Here is a 20,685-nt window from a genome sequence, read left to right as displayed (position 1 = left end):
GAAGACCTACAAGATAATGATATAATTGGATTATTAAATATGTTGATTTTTATACATTAATGAATTATTGTGCACAACTTGAATTCACTATAATATACCACAAAAATGTGTTAGCCCTGGGGCATCATGTATTGTCCATGCAAGTATTGCATGGAATTGAAATTGTCTTTGTCCTATTGGTCTAGACACGTCATACATAGTGACACCGTTCCATAACTCCACCAACTCGTCGATAAGAGGCTCAATATATACATTCATATCTTTAACTTGATATTTACCTACTTGAATGAACAGTAACATTACATAATTATTGTGACCGTTTTACTGCAAGATTTGTAAGTACATGTAAATTAATAACTATCAAATGATAAGATACCTGGAACAATCATTGCCAACATAATGTGCTCCCTCTTTATTGACATCCACAAAGGAATGTTATTGTTGATAACAAAAATAGGCCACACCGAGTAAACAGATCTCATCTCTCCAAATGGATTGACACCATCTACTGCTAATGAAAGCCTGAGATTACGAGGTTCTTCTTTGAAGTGTTGCCACTTTTCCTCTATGTGCATAAATGTCGAACCATCCGCAGGGATTCGAATAATGTCATCTCGACTTCTATTGCATGCATGATAATCCATAAATTGAGCCAAGCTACTACACCTGAATAATTGTCGCATCGGTGGAATAATGGGGATGCAACAAAGAACCTTTTGAGGCACCTTTTTTGTTAGTCGATCTTTTCGATATCTACTCGTATGACATACAGGGCATTGTGTTGCAAATTCATGTTCTTTACAATATATAATATGATCATTGGGACAAGCATGTATTGCTTGATACTCCATTCCAATATCTTTCATAATAGTAGATAATTCTCAATATGTGCTAGGTAGAATATTTGATGATGGTAACAGAAACTCGCCTATCAATCTACAGGAAAAAATATAAGTTGTTAATATAAACAATATTAGTGGTACATTATTCACCCTTTGTTAACTATAAAGACATATATGACATACCTTAACATACGTGACATAGTTATGTTGGATAAACCACTCATAACCTTCAAGTTCAACAACAACAATACAACAGAGAGAAGAGTTGTTTGGGAGTCTTTATATAGGGGCTCGTATGCCTTCTCAAGTAGAGGTACATCGAGGCTATCATCATCATCATCATCAGATACACTTGGACTAAATGTGTCATGGATCAATGTATTTATACCATCATCTTCAATTGTGTTTTCTAGCGCATGATCGTCATCTTCCATGGGATCATTGTCTTCACCTTGGATATTTGCACCTCCATGTTCCTCCACTTCAAAAACTATATTCTTCGAATTGTTGTGGTTCATATCATGTACTTCCCTGGGGAGATCAACCTATATAAAATTGATTAACATAAATAAACCATGATCATCAACTCATCATCAAGTGATTTCATATGTATATAAATTGTTAAAATGATATAATGAACAAATTACCAGTGGATGATAGTCATGCCCCCCTTCAATGTGACCATTCTCCCTGCAATGTCTCTTAGCTGTTTTGATTAGCAATCTTCTACGATTTAAGACCTTACAAATTTTTCAAGGACAATAACATTTTCCATCACCTTTTCTTTTCAAGTTAGACCACAATCTAGCGATTGTCTCCCTGTTTTGTTCTTCACTTATATTATCTGACATGATCGTTCTTTGCAGAAGTAAAAATCGGGCTATGAAAACTTCGGTCTACAACTTTCACAAACTAAGCAAAACTGTCAAAAGTACACAAATCTTCTTAGACCTAGCTAAATACTTTAATATTTTAAAAAATACTTTCTTTGACTTTATTCCTAAGACATTTAATCCAATCACCTTTTATAACATTCAATCAATTGCTCTAGGAAAATTTTTGGATAAGATTATTTGTAAAACTTTGACCAACCACTTGAAGGTCTTATTTCAAGAGACCTTACAACATTAAGCCACTAAAAAATATGCAATTTTCATACCCAAGCACGCGGCTATATAACTCGTGCAACGACCTTCTTGCTTAGCTGTAGAAACTCTCCAGCAATCAAATCATACAAGCTACAAGGCCTAATAGCAATTTCAAAACATATAAGCTAAAAGTCTAGTTAAAATATACATTAGATTAAAAAATATGCAATTTTCATACATGAGTGTGCGGCTATATAACTCGTGCAACGACCTTCTTGCTTATCTGTAGAAGCTCTCCAGCAATCAAATCATACAAGCTACAAGGCCTAACAACAATTTCAAAACATATAAGCTACAAGGCAAGACATATTATATGACATGGCAAAAGGAACAAAATTTACAAGTGTTAGCAAGACATATTAAACGACATCATAGTGCTAGAGAGATCACAATTATAGGAGTCTAGATTTTGATTGTAGTCTTTCAAAATTGTGTATGGACTATGGTAGTATACGCATTACATAAAGACCATTGTTATGATAGATTATAACATTTTCATTTATGTTTTATGCATGTGAAGAGGAGGATATTGCAAATTGGAGCAGTAGGAGGTCCTCCACACTATCTGGTCAAAGATAGATCTATTTGGTGGGGGCTTTCCTATAATGGTAAACCTTTGGCTTTAACACAGAGTTGTTTAGCCAAGGCTTGGAACTTAAAGGGGATCTCATTGATATAGAACATTATGGATGGTGGGCAACTAAGGGAGTGGGAGGATATCAAATACAGATTTAACATTCTTGACTCGCAGAAAAAGACATATACCCTTATTAAGAAAGCAATGCTTAGTTGTAAGCCAAAAGAATTGTTAGATGCTAATGGATCCTTAAAGAAGATTAAATGGATTAATGGTAATCTGTTGTCAGAAAGTACTAACAAAAATGTTTATCTCTGTATGAAAAATGACTCCTCTCTCATAGCCAGGGTGTCTCAGTGTTGGGGGAAAATTAAGCCTTTTTCTATTTGGTCTTTTTTCTTTGAATACATGTCGAAAAGTAAAGCAGAGCCAAAAAAAAACTTTGTTTCAAGTGGTTGCTCTTATTTAAGAAGTTAGCTCTTGGGAAAGTCCTTTCATCAATTGGTCTTGCTCCTGTGTGTTGTAATATTTGTAATGTTCATGAGTCTTTTGAGTACCTATTTTTTGAATGTTTATATGCACGTAAGATATGGTCTATTTTTTTGGGGTCTCCATGTAAGTAGAACTGTATTAATAGTTTTTCCTAGTCAGAGATCCTTGCTGGATATGTGGATAGATTTGATTCTAAATTCAATAGTTTTTGGTTTGTTCTGACTATTGAGGTGTTATGGATTGTATGGAAGGACAGGAATAAAGAAATCTTTCAAGCCGAGAGGAGTAAGCTTACTGAGTTTAATTTTAAACTCACCCATTTTAATATTATGTCACAAGTATCATTGGTTCTTCAAATCAAAAGATCAGACTTTATGAGGCTAATCTATGAAGGGTGCTTAATGATAAAGAAAGATCAAGTTCAAGCTGCAAACTATGTTTCAAGATTGCAATCCTTCTTGGCTCCAATAGAAATGGACGAATTGAACAAATATATTAGTGAATGTCAGTTGCAAGATGTCCCTCAAACTGAGCTTCCTCAAACAGGTTGGGAAAATATGTATAATCAAGAGGAGGATCAGGTTGATGTTGTTCAATCCGGTTGGGGAGCTGATCAGCAATCTGGTGGAGGTTTAGTCCATAATCATGAAGAGCAGGGACTAGTGTAGCACGATTGTTGGAATACAATGCCCAATCAAGATAATAGACAGAGTGAAGCTGATCAAGTGGCTCAAGCAGAGGTGTCCAACATCAAGGATGGATGGGGTCAATTTCAATAGTGAATTTTCAGATTATAAATTTGCTAATATTTGTAATGAAAATGGATTGTAGTCTAAGTATAGCTAGTTAAAAAGAACTGATACCGTCACCCCCTAATTTTGTAATTGTATATATTCAAGGGGGTGTGAAAAGTCCTTTTTTTTTTCTTTTTCTTTTCGGAACTCTAAACTCGTGATGTAGATATTTATTAAACTGTCTTAATAGAAAATATATATATTATTATTATTGATAAATAGTTAGAATAATAAAATTACTAAAAATAATAATAACTCTAAAAATAAAAATAAAAATAAAAGTGAAAATATATGAACTTCAGGATTGAAAAAATTGATTGGCGAAATTAATAAAAGAGAGATGAAAACAAAGAGGGAAACTTAGATTTTAAATGAAGGTTTTGTATTTAAGAGTAATAAAAGTTTTAAGTCTTCAAATGTCGGCCGTTATTTCTGAGCTACATTATTTCAAGACTAAGATTCGGTTGGCATTCTATTTAATGACTTTTTTGAAAGCCAATTTTTCCAATCGCTGATGAGTGATTATTTTACAGGACGAAAACCGAACAGACTGTGAAAACCATGAATAAATCATAATACAATTATTCACCAATAATTGTTTTTGTAAAAATGCTTAATTTTGGCTAGATAGATGCTACAAAACTGTATTCCTAAAGGCCATTTCACCTGGATTAGAAAAGGCAGTTCAAATTAGAAACCACAAAATTTAACAACGGATATCTGTTGTTTGATTATTTTTTCCTGACGAAGCTTATCTAGACGAGCAATTTGCAACTAAAAAGTTCATTCTACATAAAATTTAGATTTCAAACAAAGAAGAAACATTTACTGTAGCATCACGTTGCACAAAGAACAAAATCAGGAAATAACTCTGTTAAGAATTTCAAAGAGGGTAATGGCAGTTGCAAAGGAGATAATGAAAAGAGTTGTCTTCTTAGAGAGTATGCACTGAAATGGTTCAACTCATATATCTCTAGGAAGCGCACTTTTAAAGAGGTTGAAGAGGAAGCAAATAACATGCAAAATGCAGAGCAAGATCACATGAGGAAGAGGGCAAGAAGGGATATAGATGATGGTAGCTCTCACTTTAAAGAGGTTAGCAAGATCTAATGTTCTTTTCTGTAAACATCTTCTAAATGCAATCACCACTAAATTTACTATTCATATTTATAAAAGAATGAATACTAAATATGTAAGAAATATCTCCTCCATATGAATACCTATTTTACTTCTAAAATTGCTAAAAAGTTATAGTGTCCTTTATTCCATGAATATTTTTATTGTGCTTGTAAGCACTACAGAATCTAAGTGGTCGCCCATACAGTTTCCAATTACAGGTGGATGACAGGTGGGCAACACAACATTTTCCCCTCCATGATTGCCTTTGATTCTGGCTATTTGAGATAAAATATTGGTTGTTGACATGATAAAATTTGCATCTTAGCTGTTAAAAAGTGGGAGACGCTCTTATATGCCGTTGAGGATGAACCGACAAAGGACAAGATCTGACTTCCCATTGGGTACTTTTGGTGCATTTCAATCAGCTACTTAACAATTCAATCAAATAAATTATTTATTTATTATATTTAATATATTTAGGCTAAATACATGGGTGAGAGGTCATAAATTGAAATCTTATAGGAAACATGTATGCACGTCTTCTTTGTAACACAGTTAAATAGTTCTTTTGAGAAGTACCGAATATGCTTATATTGCTGTAAGTTTCTATAAATCCATGTACACATTACTTGATATCATAGATTATAACAAAAGTATTTTCTTTTTTTCTTTTGATTGCAGTTATCAAGAAACCAATGGAAACAAAGAAGCAGGGGGTTTTGTTGGCATATGAACTTCTAGTGTCGCAACAATCTGGAGTGGCAGCTTGTAAGATATTAGAGCATGTGGAGCAGTTCCAGTCATTTTCTGAAGGAAAATCTTCAACTCATTTAAAATCAAATGATGATTGTCAAATTTCATCAAGATCTCTAGAACCTTTGGCTTTGACAATTAAAGGTATATCTTCCTCAAGATTTTTGGGCATGTATCAAATTTTAAATCTAATTTTATGTGACAGTTTTGTAATTCATTTTTTCAATCCAATTGTAACTGTATTGTAAACTGTTAATAGCTCAATTACAAGCCTATAATCTAAAAACAAAACATCAATTCTAGTAGAGCTCTAAATCAAATACATTAATATATAATAATTCAAATATACCTTCTCACACATTGTTCGAATAGACTCCATTGTTCTCCAATCCTTCAAGACCTTGTACATAATTGTATTGTTTCAACATTAAATACTAACTTAAAATGACATGAAAGAAAAATATTGTTGATTGATGACACAAAGAAGATAGAAAAATAATACTAATCATAATAAACAGACAATGATAACATGCCGGCAATAATACTTAATGTGATTTTTTAAATATCAACACACTAAAAAACCTCCATTTTACATCTGAAAGTATATTTAACAAGCAATAAATTTTCATTTAATTTTTTCCTGCATTTGAACAGTTTATATTTTATTTATTTTCTAATAATTGCTTCTCATTTTTTCCATAGAAAACACAATACCAGTATCAAGTTCAAACGGACTCTCTACATTAAATATTGCAACACCTTCATTTTGTATTAGTCATTGCAACATTTGCCTTGGACCTATTGGAGCATCATCTAGTATCACTAATGTTGTTGAAAGTATTCCAATAGTTCCAAAAGAGATGAAATGCTTTCGAATGTGTTTATCAGATGTATATGGGGTTCCTGAAAAGACAAAAGGTTTTCAAATGTGTTTATCAGAGGTATGTAAGGTTAATAATGGACTATGTCCCTAATTTTCCCCCTTTCTCAAATTCAAAACCCCCATTTTATCAAATTTGTTCGTTGAGCGAGACCATGACTACACAGGGGTTGCAAAGATCTTGAAGAAATATGGCAAGACAACGGGAGGCGTGTTACGACAGCCATTCATCCAGGAGGTTCTGCAACAACCATTCTTCACCATAGAGCTTCTCTCCAATCTCGTCAAGAAATGTGAAGAAAAACCCTTGAATTTGAGCAATGTCGCATGCTAGAGAGCATTGCGCGTCTGTGAAGCATCCAAGGAAGCATTTTTACAGAGCGTGAGCTCACAACAATCCTCTCAGTGATTCACACTTTCCTGTACCTCTCTATCGGGCTCAATTCGATTATGCCGACCATTTCCCTTCATATTTCTCTGAAAAACATCTCCAAGACAACAAATCTCCAGCGCCTAACCCTAATGGTGAAGCTCAAGAAGAACACGAAGTCTCGAACTCTAAGGATTTGAAACCAACGAACGCATGTTCTGCCTCAACTGGTCAAGAAAAGAAAATTCAGTTTGTAGATATTGGCTGCGGCTTTGGTGGGCTTCTGGTGCAGCTTTCACCCATTTTCCCATTGACCCTGATGATAGGCATGGAGCTCCGTGACAAGGTAAGCGAGTATGTTAAAGAAAGAATTTTGGCTTTGCAAAAAGTGAATCCGGGCCATTATGATAATATCTCTGTAGTGTCCCTACTGAGTTTGTTTCCAGAGTATATAAAAAGGAAAAAGGAGGAGAAAGAAGCAGCAGAAACTTTTCCATACCTTGGGTGCTCGATTTGGCGATTCGAAGGCAGTGATAATTCTCGGCGGCAGCGGAGCTCAATTCGGCATCAGCAGATAATGAGCAATGCGCCTCTTTTTTTTTGGCCTTATAGCCTAACGACATCGCAATTGCGATGTCGTCGGGCTATAAGGAAAAAAAAAAAGCCAAATGCAAATTGACGTCGCAAAACACTCCCAAATCTATTAGTGTCTTGAACTAGCTCTACATTGGTCACTCAATGAATATTGTGAAATTTGGTATACAAATTGAATCACTTGGTTAACACTAAGTGCCTCGATCAACACTAGATTCTCATTGTTATCATTGGGAACTTGGTAGAAACTGTAAAGCTTAGTTTACACTAAGATGGTTGGTGCAAACTAAAACTATCCAAGGGACTCAATAGCAATTGAAATGCTTAGTTAATAGTGTTAATTGTACAATATGCTCGGTATATGCTTACAATCTAAATAAGTGTATGTCACTAATAATAAACATGACTATAATTTCAACAATATCCCCCTTTTGCATTAGTGACAAAAACACTTATCATTCAAAACTAAGTTCATTAACACCTTTATCCATCACCTTATGGCTCCAACTTAGTGGAGTATACTATTTTTGAGATTTTTCAAAATTGGTTTTGCAAGAGATGTATTTTTGTACATGCATAACATGATAATGCTCCCCCATACATAATATACAATATACTTTACATCTTTTCACATCTAATATATACATCTTATCTATAGTCTTCAATCTTCTCCTCCTTTATTCAATCTTCTCCAATCTTCTAGTCTTCTATTATCCAATCTTCTCCCCCTTTTTGACATTAATGCCAAAGATTTATGCTATGTATACTATATAGTACTGCCAAAATGTGACAAGAAGTCTGAATGTACCTTCAAAATGAGTGTCAAAGTCTTGTCCCAATTCTCTTGCAACATGTTTCTTATGTTCAATGCAATATGCACTTCTATTGATACCTCAATCATATGATCTACAATGGAGAAGTTATTTTCATGGATGAGCATTTTTGCATGTGCAATGTGTTTTTGCAATGCATCCATGTTTGGGAGAATTATGTTCTGAATGTCTACCAATGTAGCTCTTATTCTTGCCTCTTCTCTCAACAATTTTTCCTGCTTATCAGTTAGAAATATGATTTTATTGAAGTGGGCTGAGCTTGTGCTCAGGTCAAGTTGCAACTGATGTGCACTTGCCTTAAGATCCTCATAAATTTTAGACAATTTTTCTTTTATTTTCTGGATGAAAATTGGTATGTCATAGAGTTTACCGAATAAAGAAGATACATTGTTGCAGGAGGTCTCCAATGAGCCTAGAATAGTAGATAATTATAATTGATGAATAGCAATTTCTTGAGAAATAAGTTCCAAAACTTTATTCTCAAACTTCTTTTTAGCTCTTTACAACAACTTCTCTTATCCATTTAGATATTCATTGTATCTTTGGACTGCCTCTGCTAAATAACTCAAAATTGGTTGAGAAGTAACAACCTCTATGTCTATAGCTTCTGAAAAGATGTTCTTGGCATCCTTTATTATCTGGAATTCTTTATTCCTTTCCTCTCTTTGCCTCTACCACTTGGCTTTCTTGTAAAGTTCTCCAAATGTTTGCATCTGATCAAGATTGAGATTGGATATATCCCAATTAGGAATCACAATCTCCTCATCAAGATCTATGTCTTCTTCCTTCTCTTTTCCTTTACTCAAAAATTTTGTGCTCGATTGAGGCTTGGTCTCAACTGTCCTTGCATTGGTTATTTGCATGCTTGAAATAGAAAAAATTGTAGAAATGGTAGGGCTTGCCAAAAAAGTAGATATAATACTTGTTGCTATAGTATAAATAGCTGAAATAGTAGAAGTTACCAAAATTGATGTAGAAGGGAGTGTTGTCTACTATGTAGATGAAGTGGCTAACACTTCAGTCAATGAGGTGTTGAGCTAGATAGGTGCAAAGATTGATTGAGTGCTTTTGCTAGATATGTTTGACACAATCAACCCTATTGAAGCTTGCTCTGGGCTAGATGTTTTCATAATTTTTCTTGGAGAATGAGGAAGTGAGGCTATGACCTCTATAACAATTTTAACTGGGTCGGTCTCCCCTATATCTTGCACATCTTCCTTGGTAGCTTCCTGGCCTTGTTCATCTTCATCATTAATATTATCAAAATGAGTGACTTCTTCATCATCATTCTCTTGATCTTTCTCCTATTCATTGTCACTCTCTTCCTTGCCACTGACACTAACTACAAAATCACTCATTTTGTGAAGAAGATAGACATTCTTCCAAGTGTTTGTAGCATTCCTTACTACATGCTCACTATCATTCAATAATACAAGACAAGTGTTGAATCTCAAAGTGAGCTTTTCTCCATTTTTCTTTAGAAATTCCTTGACTTTCTTGTCATCTAAACTCGACATGAGTTGCCTTAGGGTTTGCTCATATATGTCTCTTCTTTTTTTTATGGAAAATTCTCATCTTGGCTTTATTTTATCCATCAAGAAATTAGGAATCTGAAGTGCAAGCTGGTCAGGTGAGTACTTCCACTTACCTATCTTGAATATAACCAAGTCTTCTATTTGTTTTTTCTCTTCGTCAGTCCTAGTTTCATATTTCAATGCTTTGAAATTTTTTATACCGGCCCCTAATTCTAAATCTTGTAATCTTTCTTAGAAGGTGGGTGAAGGCTTCCTAAAGATTATATCTCCTCGTTCCTTATCAAATTTCTTCCTTGATGCCCTTTTGGTGAACACAACAGTTTTGGTAGGCTTGATAATGATTATCTTGCCTTTCTTCTTCAAAGGATCTTCTTCCTAAGATTTTTCTTCTTCTATTACTTCTTCATCTTCACCTTTGCATTCTGGTAATAGGAGATTGGTGATGACTTTTAGCTTAGCAATTCTCCTTTTACCCTTGTTGATTGCCTAAGGTAGCTTGATCTCTAATTTATCCTAGCTTAAGCCTCATTGTAGGTGCCAAAGTATGCAGCTTTGGGATCAATAGAATCATTAATCAATGCCTTAATTATGTCTTTGGTTTCATCAATGGTTACCTCATAACCGAGAGGTTTCACCCAAACTATCCTTGGCCTAACTGCCTGAATGTATACTTTGTCACTATCAACCATGAAACAAATATCATCATTATAATCTTCAACTAACTTCTTTAGAATTTTTAACCTAGTGTTCATCTTCTCTTTAAATTCATCCAAGTATTTGTCCATGATACTAGCATAGTTCTCTCGCATTTTGGCAATATATTCATTAATTTGATAGAGAAATGATACATCCTTTCTCCAAACTAATATACCTTTTAATGGGAAGAACTTTTCAATAGAGAAGAACAAACATGTCAAGAGGGAATTGAACTTACATGGATTGTTCTTTGAAGTTTTCATTCTCTCCATGTTTTTGTTGAGCTGGTTCAACATCAACTCGGCAAGGTCAAGTGATAGGTTATTCTTGACCACCTTGTATGCCAAGTCCAAGTGCCATGATATGGATACCAAACTTGAGTTCCATGTCATTCACACTATTGATTTTAATTCCCCTTCCATCCCGCTCTCAAATTTGGTAGTATATTCATTAATTTGATAGAGAACTAATACATACTTCCTCCAAACTACTGTACCTTTTAATGTGAAGAAATTTTGAACATAGAAGACCAAACATGTCAAGAGGGAATTGAACTTACATGGATTTTTCTTTGAAGTTCTAATTCTCTCCATGTTTTTGTTGAGCTGGTTGAACATCGACTTGGCAAGTTCAAGTGATAGGTTATTCTTGACCACCTTGTATGTCAAGTCTACGGCTTCACATGATACACTATTCAACCTACTAGAGCTTTATATCTTATGTGCGATGATATGGATACCAAACTTGAGTTCCATGTCGGTCACACTATTGATTTTCATTCCCCTTCCATCCCACTCAACAAGGGCTTTCTTTTCTAGTTTAATGCGACTTAGGGTTTTAGTCATTTTGGCTTTTGTTAACATGGGGAGACCAGTGATCCTATGGATCATCTTCTTCTTTATCAAAATTGATTTCTCCAACCATAGCTGATAGTTGTGCACATGACTGAGGATGTATCTTACCCATTTTATTTGAAAATCCCATGGCATATGCAGAATGTGGGTTGAACCTTTTGCTTCCAAATGTTGGTGTTCTGGTTTCAACACACCATTAATACATAGTTTCTCTAGGGTTTCATCCATTCCTAATGTACCAATATCTTGAATTACATACTTGAAATGAAAATGGATATCATTGATTAAAAGTACCTTGGGAGGGATCTATGGCTGGGCTCCTCTCAAATCTAGGGTTTCTACAATGACGGGAGTTAACTTGAAATTTGGTGCCTTCCATTCCACACCTTGAACCAACATGTCTAAACCTTTCTGTAATGCCCCACCAAGGGATCCAAAAGAATTGACCTAAAGTTTTACTAAGTTTTGCTAAACATTTTTTTTTAAAACAAGAAAGATAATCATACACATCAAACACATAGTAGTGGAAGCAATAACATACTAACAACTATAAGCATACATAACAATTTACATTCCTTAAGGATCCCAAGATGTTGAGTTACATTTAAATCTAATCTAATACTAAGTCTAACAACTACCACATCCATATGAAAGAATAATGAAAAGTTCGAAGTCCATAATATACATTTGTTTCGAATGCCTCTTGGCAAATTAATTCAGAATGCTCAATCATCCACTGTACATGTCACAGGGTATGAAAGGCTAAAAGAATATACATATGTAGAAATAGAAATAAATATACATCATCCTCCACGAATCCATGATACAAAGTACGGTAAAATAAATGAAACTAATAACATACATGATACATCCATCTATCATAAAAGAAATAAACATCTAACATGAAATACAACTATCCATCATAAAACATAACTAACAAAGTGCACGGTTCCTCCCAATCGTCAATAACATCATTAGACCATCGTGGGTCCTAGCCATCCCCCACGTGTAACATCCCAAGTCACCGATAAGATCATCGGTACTATAATAATAGGGATGTCACTCCTATAACATACTACAACATAATCATAAGGAAATCTAACATACCAGAATACAACATAAGAAGATCCAAGAAGCTCCAGCCATGGTAGCAACAGACGGATCTCAAATGACAAGAGTAAAAAGCACTACCACTCGATTGCGTGGAACCTAAATGGTCCACTCCCACTGCGCTGAGGAGATAGTCTCAAGTCCCAAACACGATATCAAATCACATAGCACAAATACTCTCTAAGTCTAGGAAATCCTAAAAGTATTCTAACTCAAGGGTTCCAACACATAGATCAACATCTAGAGCTAGAGGCACCACAAAGACACATAGGGAATCTACTATATAAGCAGGCAAGTGTCATCACACAAATCATGTTCAGAGTTACCTAAGAAATCCCTTAGGAATCCTAGGTCCCTAGCGATCCCTGCGTCCACTAGTATCCTCTCATACAGACGAGGCATACTACAAAATGTAAGGTCGTAACCAAGCGCTCTCTCTACTCCCATCCTAGTATATACTAGCACTCGAGGCATGGGCGAGAACATACAATTAATCTTATTAGGTTCATTTTACTCTCATTTAGTGTAAATGTTATCACTTATTAAAAACAACTTACAATGAGTTACCCTAGTAGCCACTTAGGGCCTTGGCCCCCATTGCAAGCCACTTCTCAACACTACATATAGATTACCTACCCTAAGTTCATGAAATCATAAATCATAGAAAAATCACCTCAGTCCTATACAAGTGATTGCAAAAGCATCATAAGTATAATCTACAATAATCAAAACAGTTCTCCATGGGAAACTAAATAGCATCAAATGATAAATCACAATATCCATCGATTCTCCAACAAGCAACCAAAAAGTATCCCACTATATCCATTGGTTCTCAACGAGCAACCATAAATCATCTCAAAATAATACTTGATCGAAGACTCCAAAATGGTCAAGTCAAGCATGTCACAACATGACATCACTAAGAATAAATCATCCAAAACACCTTAGTCCTCTCAAAGAAACTGAAAAGTAAATCAAATATAACTGATCGATGACTAAAAAATGGTTAAGTCAGGTATCTCATATACATACACCTCAACTTCACACAAGGAAACTGAAAAGAAAAAACAATCAATAATCCACACACACCATAGAGCATATCAACACATCACTATGGTTGGGTTTAGAAAGATCGAGAATAAATCATCATAACATCACAACCATATAACTCCCGAGCCTCTAGTAAATGTCCTAACTAGTCAACACTCTAGGACCACCCAAACCCCAAACATAGACAATAGAATAGTCACATAGAAAACAAAATCATCACACTGTTAGGTATGAATGATAATACATTGTTGAGTTAATGTAAGATTTTAAGTTCCAGTTTCAAGTATGTCTCAAGTAATAAGTTTTTACAATTAGCCCTTACAATTAACCCATTGCTATATTTAAATGATTGTACAATTACCCTATAAACGATCTCAAGATAATCTTTTATTTATTAAGTTATAAAAATGATCCTTAATGATTTTAAATAAAACAATTACGACTTTATTAAAATCATTAATTATAAATTTTTAACATCATTAATTAAACCCTCATTAATAACTTCCATCTAATTCTATAATTTTATCAAATAATATCCATTATTAATTAACTTTAATTAAACTAATTTTCATTAAATTAATTAATAATTATTGATCTAAAAACTTATATTAATATCTTCATTAATTATCAATTTACTAATATTTAACCAAAAATTAATAATTACATTAAAAAACTATATTAAAATGCATTAATATTTAAATTATTAAAATAAAGATCATTAATAAAACATTATTAAATGACATTTATTAAATAAGTATTCATAAATAAATAAATTAATATTAATAAACTAATGATAAACATTATAAATTAAAAAATATATAAAACTATTAACAAATTGCTTTAATTACAATATTAATAAAAGTCTATAAAACTTTAAACATATCTTTTAATAAAATAGACTTTAAACATAACTTTTAATAAAAGTTTATGAAAAAAATTTAAACATATTCCTTCGTAAATAGGCTGTCGATTTTACTTTCATATAGTCGTGCGGCCACTTAATTCTTGTAGGTACGATTAGAGTGGTAAGTTATATGTGTGTGTGTTTTAATTTTCTTTTTAATATAAAAACTTTTTTAAAATTAAATAATCGAGAGAACAAAAAGGAGGTACAATATCAAAAGAGGGGAGGAGGCAAGCCTCAACCGCCCAGATCAAAGTCCAACAATCAACTAGAAATAGCTAACTAACACATTAAGTAGTAGTTCTAGCGAGATAACAAAAAGAGGAGATAGAAAAGCTATTCCAAAACATCATCATGATCATCGAACCAAGTTGTCCATCCCAGCTCTCCTTCCATCCACATGACTTTTTTCCGCTCGAGAGTGTGAGCAAAGAAGTCATTTTCATTAGAAAAGGGGCCTTTGTTCTCATGTATTTCCTTGAGCAGCTCCTTAAGAGCTTTTCCAAAAGATGTCTTTTCAATATATATTGTTTTTTAGAATTAAAATAACAACCCAAACGGCCCTCCATTATTTATCTACTTTTTAAATTTTAATTAAATTAAATTATAGTTAATTCAATGTTATATTTTACTTTAAATTTTAAACTTCCTCAAATTCTAATTTAATATAATTAAGTTTAATATATTTAAATCTAAGTTTTATTAAAAGCTAATAAAATTAAATCTAAAATTTTAAAAAAAAATTATTTAATAATTATTTTTTTCAATATTAATATGATAGGAAATTACAAACAACCTTTTTAATTTCCAATCTAGAATTTTCTTTTTAATCTCAAAACTCTCCTCGATTAATTCTCTCTATTCCATTTTAATTCAAACCAAAACCCAATTTAATTCTAATTTCTTTCAATTGTTGAACGAGGTTTCCTAAATAGTTTTTCAATCTGAATTTATAGATGAACTCGAATAACAAAAGATCTAGAACGAAGAATTGACACATTCATATAATGAAATTTGAGAAGACAAGCTCTTACAATCACAAAGTACATAGAAAAATCAAATTGCATAATTTAACCAAAGATCAAGCACAAGACCCTACCTGAACTTGATGCTAACACGCAATCACCCGAGTTTTGTGAAATGATTAGCTTCCAAAATTCACGTCCAAATTCATCTCCAAAATTCATCCCCAAAATTCGTGTCTAAAATTCATTTCCAAAATTCATGTGTTTTGAAAATAAACCTTCTACTTGTGATAAAGGGTTCTCTCTCTATAAATCAGGGAACTAACAGTATGTTCACCCGGGAGAACTCCATGCTCACTAGAGTTAACTCTAAAATTAGCTTTTATTAATCTTTCTTTTTTATCTTTTCATGCACGTTAAGTGAATTATTAAATAACTTTATTTAATTTTCACTTGACTTCTATTTTTAATTAATTTATTACTTTAATATCATGCAATATTTATGAATTAAAAATAATCTTTATTAAGTCCATATGTTTTATCTTTTAATTAATTTTCTTCTATTTTCAACTCATGCACGCATCATGTGATCTAGAATCTTTTTAATAATTTAATATCTTTTTCACTTCTTAATTTATTTTTTTTAAAAATTAATTGATAAAATATTTGTTAACTTAAATAACAATAATATTTAGCATTTATTTAAAAATGAACTCTAAATATATTATTATTAAATTAAATAAATATTATCACGTTCTAAATTGAAACTTATAATTTTTATCTTCAAATTTAATTCTTTTTATTTAATTAATTTCTCAATTAATTAAATATTCAAATATCATAATAATTTCCTATTAATTAATCTTTTAATTAGGCTTAATTAATAGAAAATACATCAAAGACTCATAAGACAACATATGAAAACCCATCATAGAAAGCCACACACTAAATCAAACTAAAGGGTTATAATCACAAATTAACATCATTCGACGCATTTAGAGGTACTTGACTCAGATACTTTGTCCTAATTTTCAATTAAGACAAATGGCTTAAAGGTTTAGGATTTGGACTTAAATTCTTATCTCCCGTCTCTTACCATTGAGATAATGCGATAGGGTATGCTCATTCTCGCAATTCAGGGAAGCCGATACCCAATACCTGCAACCTGCATAAAATTTACACATGTACAAACACAATATTCTAAGCTAAATAGGCAATGGTAGGAAGTGGTGCATTGTGTAGATCCTGACTAGCAGGTGACTACGACTCCCTTCCTTAACCACATCAAAAACACCATACATAAAGAAAAAAAACACGCACACCTTACACATGCAGTATGGGGTAAGTATCCATAAGAAAACACATAATAATCCATCTAACTAATCATCATCAATAATTGAAAATACTGAATAATCATCATACATACATGAAATATAGAGTACCAAGTAATCTCATCATATAATAAACTGAATGTGAAACAATAACTGATAAAATCAAAGTAATGCTACTAATCATAAGCATAAAACTAGCCTAAAAGAGTTCGACAATAATAACAGAAATGCGAACTAGGGGTAGACACTACACTTTCTTTGACTTGTTGTTGGTAGCTGCCATCTTTGCTCAATGGGGTTTGAAAATCCTCAACAATAATTATCTCAAATAATTTGAATGCTCAAAAATCATTCTCCACAAATAGCTCTCAAGAATTCCCATTGAGAAATGATTTTGATTTCACCCTTTTTATCAAATTTCACCATAAATTCTTGGTATGAATGTTTTTTCAAACGACAGACTGTCACATGCATTGAATGCTCAATAGACTCTTTTCTGACTTCGTCACTACACAAAACTTTAGTTACTCCCCACCTTGCTCAGTAGAGTCTACAACCAAACCTTGCTCGGTAAGACAGTAACTCGACCTCACTCGATAGTGACTTCTATCTTTTATTAGCGATCCCTTTGCATCTTGAATGTTGGTTTGGATCTTCCATCCTACTAACTAGAACTACTATTAGATGTCTTCTTCAATATCCTAGTTTTAGTTCTCCTTTGAGAAATCAAGTGGTAAAGGTGGAGTTACCCAACTCTTGAGTGACTTGTTCATCATAGCTCGAACTTGTATTCTCAAAAAATTTTGGAACTCATTGTTGTCTCATCTATTTTCTAATGTTATCAACTTTTGTCTTCTTTTCTTCTTCAATTTTTCCAGTATTCATGCAGTTCTTAGCAAGATGACCAAGTTCTGTACAAATGAAACATCTTCTAGTAGTATCTCTTGTCCTCATATGATACTTTACACAATTCATTCCATTGTGTCCAAATTCTCCACAGTAATGACATCTACACTAGGTGTTAAAGTCCTAATCAAATATAGCTTTCACAATCTATTCTGCTACGTTCAGTATTTTAGTTTTTCATTCTGATGACTTGTGCCTGTGCTTGTTACATTTGTGACATTTTCCTTCAAACTTAGGTTTCTCTTTGCATTCATTTGTTCTACGACCATGTTGGTTCCAATTGTAGTACTTTCCATTGAATTTTTGTTTCCCATTGCTCCAACATTTGTTTGATTTATGACCTATCTTACCACAATGACTACAAGTAGGTCTTTGATTCTTTTGAGCTCATTGCTTGGATGATTCACCTTCTTCTGTATATCCAATTCCTTCTTTTCCCTTTTGTCTATAATGGCTTTTCTCATTCAACTTATTTATGTCTTATTGAGATTTCATCATTCTCTCATTGGTTTGCCTTTCATTGTTTAGATCATTCTCTAATCTTAGATTCATGATTTCTTCATTTGCATTGGTGATTTGATTAATAAAGTCAGAAAAGATAAATGTTGACTCTCATTATTCTTTCCTTCTATGTCTTCTTTTATCTTGTTTTTCTCTTACATAACTTCAGATAGTCTTACTGACTAAATTTATTTCTCTCTTCTTAGTTTTCTTACTGCCTCTTGAAGTGAACCATTCTTTTCTAATGTTATTTGATTTCTTCATTGGCTTCCTTTGGGCTTCTTCTTAAATGAAGGTCTTCAATTTAGAGATGGTCATTCATTTGGATTGCAAGATCTTTTCTTCTTTTCAGGGATTGAGAGAGTTGCTTCACTGCTTTCTTGAGTTGTGCAATAGCCATTTCCAATTCTAGCTTCTCATTATCAATAGCCTTGTCAACTCTAAATATCTCCATAGCCTTTGATCTTTGCTCAAGCTATTAAAATTTTCTCTAAGAAACACAAAAACTCTAATACCAATTATTGAAAATATAATGAAAGGCTAAGTTACTGAGAGGGGAGGGGTGAATCAGTAACTAAGAAAATGTATTCCTTAATTACCAATTAATCCTTCATATGTATTTTGATATAGTTACATGCATGAGAAACTAAAAGCATGAAAGAATACATAACACTTTAACACTTAATTTGGTGACCCAGAAGCCTTCCAAATAGAAATTAAAATTGGGATGGGGATGATAGCCACAAGCTTTAGTAGTGTAGTATAAAGTTGGCTTGTTAAGGCTTACAATGATCACTTCTGATGATCTACCCTATTATTAGCAATAAGGACTACTAAGTCCACCTTATTAAAGGATTTACAAACATACAATGAAGTATGCACTCGGTAAAGATATTTACATAAGACTATTAGAACTACTTTGTTAAAGGATTTGACTAATCCACCTGTTAGAATGAAACTACAACTTGATCTCTAATCTACAACTTGGTTTGCTGAATGAGATACTTTTGAATGTAAAATCACCTTACTATGATAGATACATCTTTTTTACTCCTTATACTACTTTTGGCCGTGTGCTTTTCTCTTCTACTCTCTTTCGCTTATTACATTTCTTTTATACTCTTACACACTTTGGATGAGATACAATACATTACATAAATACCAATCCAATTAATCATATTACAAAGTTAGCCAAAATACAAGTTTACACAAAATGCACAAAGTCAGCCTATATTGCAAGAACTCAAGTTTTGAAGACTGACTCAATGAGGTTCTGATACTCGACATCCATTGTCAATGCCCAGTATCATCATTCATTCAATAGGCATAGAAGCTTGGTCCATACTAATCACTTTCAAGTAGTCTTGAACTTGGTTTAGACTGGTGACTCAACAAATACTGTGAAACTCGGTATACAAACTTAATCACTTGGTTAACACTGAGTGCCTCAGTCAACACTAGATTCTCACTATTATCACTGGGAACTTGGTTGAAACTGTAGAGGTTGGTTTACACTAAGATTCTTGGTGCAAACTAAAATTGTCCAAGGGACTCGGTAGCAACTAAAATGCATGGTTAACACTGTTAACTATACAAAATGCTCAGTAGATGCTTACAATCTGAATAATTGCATGTCACTAATAACAAACATGATTGTAATGCCAATAGAATTTGCAACAAATTTCCCTAATTGTCATATTAGTAGATATTGGTTAGATCAAATAACAAAAAAGGTACCTCACAAGGTTCTTCAGTACATTCCCATTATTCCACATCTTGAACGATTATTCAGGTGCACTAGCTTGGCACAATGTATGGATTACCATATACACAATAGAATTCAAGATGACATTATATGAATTCCTGTGGATAGTTATGAATTTAAGGACATACAAGATAGGTGGCCAATATTTAAAGAAGAACCTCATAATTTGAAGCTTCCATTGGCAGCAAATGGTCTCAATCCTTTTGGAGATATGAGATTTGTTTACTCAGTGTGGCCTGTTTTTCTTACTAACAATATTATTCCTCCTTAGATGTCCATAAAGAGGGATGACATAATGTTGTCAATGATTGTACCAGGTATTTTTTCATTTAATAGTTATCTAAATATATATATATATATATATATATATATATATATATATATATATATATGCTACACCAAAATGGTCATAATAATTATGTAATGTTTATATTCATTAAACTAGGTAAGTACCAAGTTAAAGATATGAATGTGTATATTGAGCCCCTTATTGATGAGTTTTTTAAGTTCCAAGATAAATGCTCTTTGATAAACCTTGTTTGATAAACTTTGTTGGATAATGAAAGAACGATGTTTTAAATAATTATCTATGAATTATTAAATTTTATGTCATGTTAATGAATATTGTTATGTGTTAATGGATTCTTGATTAATTTTTCGTATTAA

General features: G+C 32.9%; 1 pseudogene; it reads left to right on the top strand.

Annotated features, from left to right (window-relative positions):
• Positions 1–6,925: 6,925 nt before the first annotated feature.
• LOC149556209 (tRNA (guanine-N(7)-)-methyltransferase-like) lies at positions 6,926–20,290 on the top strand (annotated as a pseudogene).
• Positions 20,291–20,685: the final 395 nt, after the last annotated feature.

The sequence above is a fragment of the Cupressus sempervirens genome, chromosome 5 (assembly GCF_028749045.1).
Source record: "Cupressus sempervirens isolate cs-2001-9-10 chromosome 5, ASM2874904v1, whole genome shotgun sequence".
Lineage (NCBI taxonomy): Eukaryota > Viridiplantae > Streptophyta > Pinopsida > Cupressales > Cupressaceae > Cupressus > Cupressus sempervirens.
The sequence above is the reverse complement of the archived record's forward strand: the minus strand, read 5'-3'. Positions and strand labels throughout refer to the sequence as shown.